This window comes from Glycine max, chromosome 11 (assembly GCF_000004515.6).
Source record: "Glycine max cultivar Williams 82 chromosome 11, Glycine_max_v4.0, whole genome shotgun sequence".
Taxonomy (NCBI): Eukaryota; Viridiplantae; Streptophyta; class Magnoliopsida; order Fabales; family Fabaceae; genus Glycine; species Glycine max.
This window is the reverse complement of record NC_038247.2, coordinates 22,494,909-22,505,131: the sequence shown is the minus strand read 5'-3', so window position 1 is coordinate 22,505,131 and position 10,223 is coordinate 22,494,909.

The window sequence follows — 10,223 nt, the reverse complement described above, 5'->3', positions numbered from 1 at the left end:
CCGGTGTGTCACGGAAACTTACGGATTGTGCATCAATATTTTTTTTGATTTTCCGGCATGTCCTGGAATTTCACAAACTGCCTAATGATGGGTGTCAAGCACCTAACAAGGACCAAAGAAAGGTCGCATGTCATCAAGCAAAGGTCCCCGGACGAAATTAGGGTATGACAGATGGGTCATCTATGACGGACTTGTCCTTCCTTCTGTCGAATTTTTGAGGGGCGTACTTCCATGAGACTGCCTTGTCACTCTTGTAAGGGAAAGGGACAGGCTTCTTACCCGGGATAGGCTGGAAGCCTCGTGGCTTTTGGGTGGCAGCATCTCTGGTGAATGGATCACCAATGGTTTGGGCTTGCCCGGGCTTTTTCAGCCGATTGCATGCACACATGTTGCTTCCTCTTGCTTGCGCCACTAACTTCAAACCGGTCTTGATCCATTATCCCTTGCAGCAAATCCTCTGCCATAGGGCATACCTCTACATCATGCACTGCCCCCGAGTGTACTAAGCAGGTATCCCCCGTCAAAGCCAACGATGCCCACCTCGTGCAACGCCTTTAGTACAAACCTCCTAGAGGTTTCCACATCTTTCATTTGCTTCGGCCTCTGAGGTCTGCACTCCTCTACCGCATTAACTGCTGGTCCCCCATGACTGGCAAGAGAGTTTGTCTTTATGTTTGGACCGTCCTCTTGGAACGTCAGCCAACCTGCGTCAATCAAACTTTGGACCTTGTGTTTGAAGGCCACACATTGTTCTATCGAGTGCCTCGGGACACCCCCATGATAAGCGCAGGTCGTGTTGGGGTTGTACCATATAGGGAAAGGAGACTAGAAAATCTTCCTAGGGGTCACCACCACCATTTGGTTGGCGATCAAAGATGGTAGCAAGTCTACGTACGACATCAGGATGGGAGTGAATTCTGCAAGTTTCTTTACCGGAAAATTCCTTCCCGGATTGGCGCTTGTGCTCGGATTAGGGTTGTCGATGGGCGAGGTTGTGTAGGAGCCGAGTTTTAAGTGGGGGCCCTTTGTGTAAAGATTCGCCTCGTCACTACGATATCAACACTCTAATATGCGATAATTTCAATTTTTATAAAAAAGAACTCCCTTAATTTACTTATGAAAATAGAGGTAATTTTGTCACAACATACATTCACCCAACAACACACCATTACTTAAGCGAATATACATAATTATATAGAAACAGTAACTCGGTACACATCATACACATAACGAAAATTAAATCTGTTCATAAATATAATTAAAAATCGAAGTTTTACATCATTAACTCAACAAAGTAGAACTTGAAAACCAACTATGGAGGAGTTGATTACAAAACACAACTCTCCCCCAAAATAATGTCAATGTCATCACGTCGGTTCGGTGGCTCCTCACCAGAATCTTACTCCCTGCACTCTGCCACTGTCATTCTGCTCCCACGAACAATGTTCGCGATCATCACAGGTATCAACCACACGATACAAAATTGCAAGGGTGAGTTCATTATAAAAAGTACCAATACCAATTCCAAATAACCACAATTAGAAAGAAACATAGGCAACATTATGAGCTTACACAACATTCACTATTCGACACTCACATCCAATAATTGTTCATTATCCATATTCAACAATTACTCATCATCCATATTCAGCAATTACTCATCATCCATCCATGAATCCAATCAAGACTGCACAAAATGATGCATGCACCTGACTCAACTCTTAGATGCAATGTGGTACGTACCAACAGCCAAATCTCAGGAAATAGCCTAAGCGTGTCCACATGACACCTCACTTAGGGAACCATGTAGAGTTCGTCGAAACCACCCGGTTGTGCATGTAACTGCCCCCCATGGGTGATCAGCCTGGGGGCCCAAAGGAGTTCCCTACCAGGTGGCACGCCCCCTTAGTACAAAGTACGCTTTGCCACAGTTACTCTATTTCCTGTGTCGTATGAGCTATGAACATGGCAAAAAGCAGTGCCAAAGACCATGGACCAATTAAAGCGCCTAAGCATCCCCTTAGAAATACTTAAATTCTTTAACCATGCTTGTCACCCACATCTGGGCCATCTGACAAGGTCAGTGCACTTACCCCCCATGAACATACACTACATACGACGTATGAACGTGGCCCAAAGCAAGTGCCAAAGACCATGGAAGGTCAGTGCACTTCACCCCCCACGAACATACACAACATCCAACGTATGAACGTGGCCCAAAGCAAGTGCCAAAGACCCTAGAAGGTCAGTGCACTTCGCCCCCCACGAACATACACAACATGCACATGCCAATGCATTTCCAACATCAATCAACATTGCATTTTCACATCATTCTTAACATAGACATCATCTCATCTCAATGACGTTATCAACAACAACAACAACCTCATTTCATATTCACATAATCATCAACAATAACATCAATTCATGTTGACATGATCCTTATTAACAACGTCATCTCAAATCAATATCATCATAATTATCAATATCACCACATATCAATTCAAATCCTCAATAGCGACATCAACAATAAATCACATTCCGCACATATACATTTTTTTCATGCCTGAGATTCACACTCCCAAGTCTTTAAACAACACACATCAAATAAAGGCAACAATATCACTCATCACAATATACTACTGACCTTCAGATAAGAATGCTGGTCAGTAGTATAAACTTAAGAATACATAGTCTTTCCTGAAAAACCAGCATGCGTATCAATAACAATTATATCACATCCCATTAGTTAAAAACATCATTTTCTATAAAAGAAAAATCAGCATGCAATAGGGACAGACAGTTATCCTCATAGCTAGGTTCCTTGACCCTAACTATGGTGTTAAAACGGTATATTTTATAATAAACTCCCCTCACCTATTGTGAGCTACCCTTGAGTTCCTCGTCACGTCACTTGGAGGTTTCTTTTTCGTCTCCGCTCGTCGGTTCCATGCAAGCCTCTACCATACCAAAACGAAGGAGACTTAATATGGATTTCAGAAAACAAAGCTAATAACAATGCTCTGGGTCAAACACCCACGTCACTACATAAAAGTGCTGAGAGCATTTCGGGTTTTACGAGAGACATCATTTGGAAATTCCAATCACGCCAATGTGACCGGGGTTCAGTGTAGGTTACGAAAATAACATGCATTTCATGAAAGGATAACGTTTACAAAGTCTCTTTCTCTAGGGCTTTTCAAAGAAGCATAAAACATGCAATGACGGTTCCAAAGTCGAAAAAGATGCAAACACAAGCTGAAACTAACAAGGAACAAGCATAGAACCATGGTTACCTTGAAGGAAAATGAAAGGTAAGATTAGGGTTTCATTCTCTACTGAAACCACGAGACAAGTTGGAAGATTCCGCTTTAATTGAAGGGTTCCTGTCGGTGTGGGGTTTCAACGGAGAACAACGGAGGTTTGTGGTGGCTAATGGTGACTGTGGGTGATGGAGAAATAGCTTGGAACGTTGAAAACGGTTTGGGAAGAAAGAAAGGAGAAGAAATGACATTTTTCCAAAGCTACTTGGACTACAAGGCTCAAAACGCGCAAGTGAGCAATGCTCTCGGAAACGGAAACTTCTCGCACACTCTACGCATCTTCTCCAAGATCCCAACGGTCAGGTCATGGAAAAATATTGTGTGAAGCGGAAGACCAAATTTAGAGATGATCCAATGGTTAAAGAAGGCTCGGCAGCATTTTTACCGAGGTAGCTTCATGTAGCTTCCTTGAGAAGCTTCATTAAGAGGCTTCCTCGAGAAGCTTCTTCATGGCTTCTTTAAGAAGCTTTCTCAAGAGGATTCTTTGAGAAGCTAGATCCTTGTCTACCCACACTCCTCTATTAACTAAATTAACCTCCTTGAAAATAATTACAAATAAAATAACACAACAAATATAATCAAACATCAAACATAATTACTAATAATATATATATATATATATATATATATATATATATATATATATATATATCAGGGTGTTACACTTTGTGGTTGAGCGGGTGCCTTTTGCTGGACGGGTGCTGGACTGGAGGGGTTTCTGACGCGGGCCAAAGAGCTTGGTTGATGTTGGGCATATCGGTGAGTGTTGTGAAGGGTTTATTGGGGCTTCGGCCAAGTAGGAGCTGAAGTCACTGCATGGGCATCCCCTTTCTTCTTCTTTTCCCCAGTTGCTCTGAATCTTCTATTGCTCATACTGGCCGAAGCAATATAATCGAACTTCCCTCTTTCCAGGCCTACTTCAATCCTCTCACCCGCAAACACTAAATCTGCGAAGCTAGAGGGCATGTAGCTCACCAACTTTTCATAGTAGAATACCGGCAGCGTGTCTACTATCATTGTGATAATCTCTCTTTCTACCATGGGGGGTGCCACTTGCGCTGCAAAGTCCCTCCACCGTTGGGCATACTTCTTAAACAACTCATGCTCTCACTTGCTCATATTCTGCAGCTGGGTTGTGTCAGGAGCAGTATTGTATTGGTATTGCCTAATAAAGGCAGTAATCAAGTCTTTCCATGAGCGCATGCGAGAAGTTTCCAAATTGGTATACCAGATGACTGCCACCCCGGCCAAGCTTTCTTGGAAGAAATGCATCAGCAGTTTCTCGTCCCTAGAGTATGCCCCCATTTTTCGGCAATACATCGTCAGGTGATTTTTGGGGCAAGTGGTCCCCTTCTATTTATCAAAATCTGGTACCTTGAACTTTGGAGAGATGACAACATCAGGTACCAAACATAATTTTGTCATGTCAGTGAAAGGGTAATCACCAAACCCTTTGATAGCCTTGTCATACCCTAATTTCGTCCGGGGACGATCGTTAACCAACATTTGGATTCTTGTCGGTCGAATTGAGCTGCTTAACACTAATTGTCGTGCAATCCGTAGGGTTTTGTGACGTTTCAGAAGGAAATGTGTGAAATGTTCAAAAGAGGGACAAAATGGTCACTTTTGGGACATTTTCCAACCCGTGGGCCTACTAGAAGACTTAGAGATGAAGTAACCAGCTCACCTGGGCGAGCAAGTTACTTTTGGAGGAAGCAAGCAGCTCGCCTGGGCGAGCTGCTGTGCAACCTCCTCCCCTCATATTCCTATAAATAGGCACGAGGGGCTGAGGGGTAGGGAGTTCAACATCATTTGTAAGAGGTTTTCACTAAAATTAGTGAGAAAAAGGAGAAAGAAGATGAAAAATCAAGGCCGAGGTGCTTTCGTAACGCTTCCGTAATGTTTTCATGATCAATTTTGTGACCGTTCTTCATCGTTCTTCGATCTTCGACCGGTTAGTTTTCTATTTTAAAGCTTTAAATTCATTCTATGCACCCTTAGGGGTCCATCCTTGCTTTGCATGTCTTCATCTTCATTTTCCTACCATCTACAATCTTTTTCTTTGTTTTAAGCAAGTTTTGATTGATCGTTCGTTTAAGCCGTAATCTCACTTAATCAATGTTAAAATTAATTTCAATCAATTGTTTGTGTTGTAATCTCGTTTAATCACCATTAAAATAAAATTCAACTGATCGTTTGTGTTGTAACCTCAGTTATTCATCAAAAAAATAAGTTTCAACCGGTCATTTACTTTGAAAGTTCTCTTTTAATGAGTTGGAAAATAACCAAGTGAAACCAAAGCTAAAATCAACTCATAATCAAGCTTTTGCCCACAAGAAAATTGCATGAACCCGTTCAAAGGTTTAATGCCTTAACGGCCTTTTTAACTTTTATCGGTTAAAACAAACCGTTTAGAAGTCTAAAATCAACACAAATGCATTTTATAGACACAGGATCCCGGAAAATCATCTCTTCTCACTCACAAACATTCAGGCATCATGGTTCATTTGCAGTCACCACCACAGTGTCCCATGTATGCATTTAAGATGGTGATGTGGTCCTTCCGACATCCCGTGACAAAATGACGAGACAAATGCAACGCATGAGTGATGACGCAATACAGATATACATGTGTGAGAGTACACGGTTGATAGCACAAAACAAAAATATACTAGACGAACAAGCATGGTAACACCATCAAATAATAACACAAGAAAGACGCACACAAACTTGTGGAAGCAATGTCTTCCAAGGTTATTTTGATGATGCCAAAGAATCAAAAGTTAAGCAAAGATTCAAGAATCAAGTTTCAAGATTCAAGATTCAAGATTCAAGATTCAAGATTCAAGATTCAAGATTCAAGAATCAAGTTTCAAGTTTCAAGATTCAAGATTCAAGAATCAAGATCTAAGAATCAAGATTCAAGAAAAATCAAGATCAAGATTCAAGACTCAAGATTCAAGAATCAAGATTCAAGAATCAAGAGAAAACTAAATCAAGATAAGTACTAAAAAGTTTTTCAAAACATTGAGTAGCACATGAAGTTTTCACAAAATCTTTTACCAAAGAGTTTTACTCTCTGGTAATCGATTACCAGAAGGTAGTAATCGATTATCAGTAGCCAGCATTGTTTTTCAAACTAATTTACAAAGTTGTAATCAATTACCATAATCATGTAATCGATTACCAGTGTTTTAAAACGTTAAGATTTTCAAAATTCAAAATAAAGAGTCACATTTGTTGATGTGTAATCGATTACACCTTAATGGTAATCGATTACCAGTGGATTTCGAAAAATACATTTTCAAAAGTCACAATTCTTCAAGTGACTTGTTTCTGAAGATTCTTTCAAAAGTCATAACTTTTTAAGTGACTAGTTTTAAAGAAATTGCCAAGAGTTATAAGTTTTGACTTGAGTCATTAAGAAATTATAAATATGTGACCATGGCATGAATTTTATATCATCATTTTCAACATCTCTTTCAATAATCAAGAATCTATCTTTCAATCTTCTCTCTCAACATAATTCAACTTTTTCAACAGAATTTTCTGATTCTTTTTCTCTTCATCTTTCAAAAAGTTTTTGTTCAAAACTTTCTCTTCCAAGAAAAGTTCTTTGTTCAAAAACTTGTGCTATTCATCTTTTTCATTCTCTTCTCCCTTTGCCAAAAGAACGAAGGACTAACCGCCTGAATTCTTTTGTGTCTCTCTTTTCCCTTACAAATGATTCAAAGGACTAACCGCTTGAGAATTCTTTTGGTTCTTCCCTTCCCCTTAAGCAAAAGATTTAAAAGGACTAACCGCCTGAGAATTCTTTGTCCCAACACATTGGAGGGTACATCCTTTGTGGTACAAGTAGAGGGTATATCTACTTGGTGATTGTTATACTGAGAACAAGAGAGGGTACATCTCTTGTGGATCAGTTCAAGTGGAGGGTACATCCACTTGGGTTTTCAAAGAGAACAAGGGAGGGTACATCCCTTGTGGATCTTTGGCTTGTAAAGGATTTTACAAGGTTGAAAGAAATCTCAAGAACCGCAGGTTGCTTGGGGACTGGATGTAGACACGGTTTGTGGCCGAACCAGTATAAATCTTGTGTTTGTCTTCTTTTTCCCTACACTCTTTAATTTCTGCTGTGTACTTTTCTTTTATGCTTTACTTTTGTTTAAATTACATAACTTAGTAGTAAAGCCTAATTAAATCTAGTAACTTTAAGAAGGATAAGTTTTTTAATTAGTCTAGGTAAATTAATAATTAATTCAACCCCCCCCCCCCCTTTCTTAATTATTTCGAGGCCACTTGATTCAACAAAACATGACATTGCAAAGATATGCATGGCAATATGAAGGAAACAACACGTAGTGTGTTTGTTCCATGTCCCTATTTCAGGAACCTAATGGGGGGGGGGGGGGGACTAAAAGCTCGCTATTTAGTGATAATTCCCAAGGTGGTTGCATCTAGCTTCCAAGGTTTCTAGAGATATCATCCCTTTTGATATCAAACATTGTGGTGGTAGGGACTACCAATGACAACGTATCATCAAAGATAAAAACTCTAGATGAGGTTTCATTGTTGATGCAATCCTCCCAAGGAAGGGACCAGTCACTAGACCCATGAGCAAGAGGCTCCAAGAGGATTGGGCTAGAGCTGCTAAAGAAGGCCCTAGGGTTCTCATGAACCTCAGGATAGATTTCTGAGCCCACGGGCCAAGGTTAGGTTCAATTATCTTTGTACATATTAGACTAGGATGTCATTATATTTGGTCCTTGTATTTAGAGCTCCAAATTTTGGCTCCACAAATTCAATTTCAAATTCAAGTGAAATTTGAATTGAAATTCAAATTTTCCTCCTATTTTGTGTGACACTTAAGTTATAAATAGAGGTCATGTGAGTGCATTTTTTTCAACTTTGATCATTTGAAAATTAAACTTAAGATTTCAGAGCTCTTTTAGAGCACAAAATTTCGTGCTCTTCTCTTCCTCTCCCTTCATTCATCTACTTCTTCCTCCAAGCTCTTATCCAAGGCCTCCTATGGTGGTGAGCTTCTTCTAGACTCATCTTCTCGTTGAAGTGGCATCTCCTCTCTCTCTTCCTTCTCCATTCCGCTGTCATTCATCTTCCAAGAAGCAAAGGAATCCATTAATGAAGAAGATCCTAAGCCTACAAGCTCCAATGGAGCTTACATCATGTGGTATCAGAGCATCTTCATCTAGGTGATGTTCTTTTGCTTCCTCTATCTTTTTGTTCGGTGAATTCTCTTTAATTCCTTGTTCTTCATCTTATTCTACATGTATATCCTCCATTTTATTGTGGTCTGGTTGTGTTTAGAGTAGATTCAAAAAAAAATAAACCGATTAAATCTTAGATCTACACTTATTCTTGCATTTCTATGGTTCAAATTTTGTAGATCTACTCTTGAATCGTGTTTTTATGTTGATTTTAGGTTCTATCATTTTTCATTCATAATATTCTTGTGCTGAACCTTAGATCTAATTTTTTTTCCAAAATATTGATTAGAAAAAAAAACACAAAAATCTAAGTGTAAATCACTTAATCCATGTTGTCTTAGAGTCAAGTTTAGTCATAGTAATTGTCACATTATGTTCTAAGTTTGTGTTGAATTTTTATTTTGTTGATTGAATTATAGATACATTTGTTCATGTATTCTTGTCATTCTTAGCCTATCTTTTTAATTTTGAGTCTAATTCATGCATTTTATTTAGTTCATAACATGTTCTAAATCAATTCCTAGAAGTAGTCTTGTTGTTGAACTCTTTTTTCTTTTGTTTTCTAAGTTTCCTACATGATGCCTATGATGAAGTTGAGTTGTGGCTGGATTTGTGAATCAAATAAGTATTAATATATCTTGAATTGTGTTATTCAAGATAATTGAGCATAATCAAACACAAATTGTAACTATCCAAGCCTTAAGCAACATAAACACTACTCTTGATTTCTAGGTTGAAATCGCTGGTGTTGACAGCTTGAACATACGAATTTGAATAAATTACTGGGAATTGGTCACTACGTGTTTTGAGCTGAAATTTTTACTGAATTTTCTAGACATCTGGAGCAAAATTATAAAAAAAAATAACCAAGCGATTTGGATTAAAGGAAAAAATAAGAAAAATCACACAATTTGGCCGAAAAATCAGTGTCCAGGAAAAAAAAAGTGAAAGGGAAGTGTGCTTGTTATTTTGGCTAAATATTTGTTCTATAATTGGTGCCTATTTTATACCAATCCTAGTTCTGAAATTTTCATTGAAAATTACTGTGAATACAAGTTCCAAAACTAGATGTTTCTTGAGTCTTTTTTTTTTTAGTTTTTCTATTCTACTCTAAAGCCATTCTAGTTTTCTCTTTGAGTCCTAGCTTGCTTTTGTGTGCTTTTCATTGCTTTAATTGTTGAATAATCCTTGAAAATTTGTCTTGTTAAAATTCTATTGGTTTAGTTTTCATTTCATTTTTTTTTGGTCTTTGGTTATTGCTTGTATCTTTGTTTCCTTGCTTGTGAGTTGCCATATAGGGAATTGGAAAAGAGGATTGGTGCCATACCTTGAAGAATTTGAGTCAAGAAGCAAGGGGCCAACCACCTTAAGAGCTATTGGACTAAGAAGCACTCCAAATTGAGTGAAACACTAAAGAGAGAATAGCCACCACAATTGAGGACTTTTTTTTGTAATTTTGTAATTGGCAATTTACTTTGCTTTCAAATTTTGTAACAAAAAGGTCTTTCATTGGAAGTAAGTTGGGAGCCTCCAATAGGTCACCCTACTTCCATTTGTGTGTAATAATTTTAGGAAACTTTCCCTTAGGATAGTGAGTGTTTTGTTGGGAACCTTAAATGAGGTCATCCAAACACTCTTAGGATCCGCCTAGTTTGTATTTCTTGCACTTTAA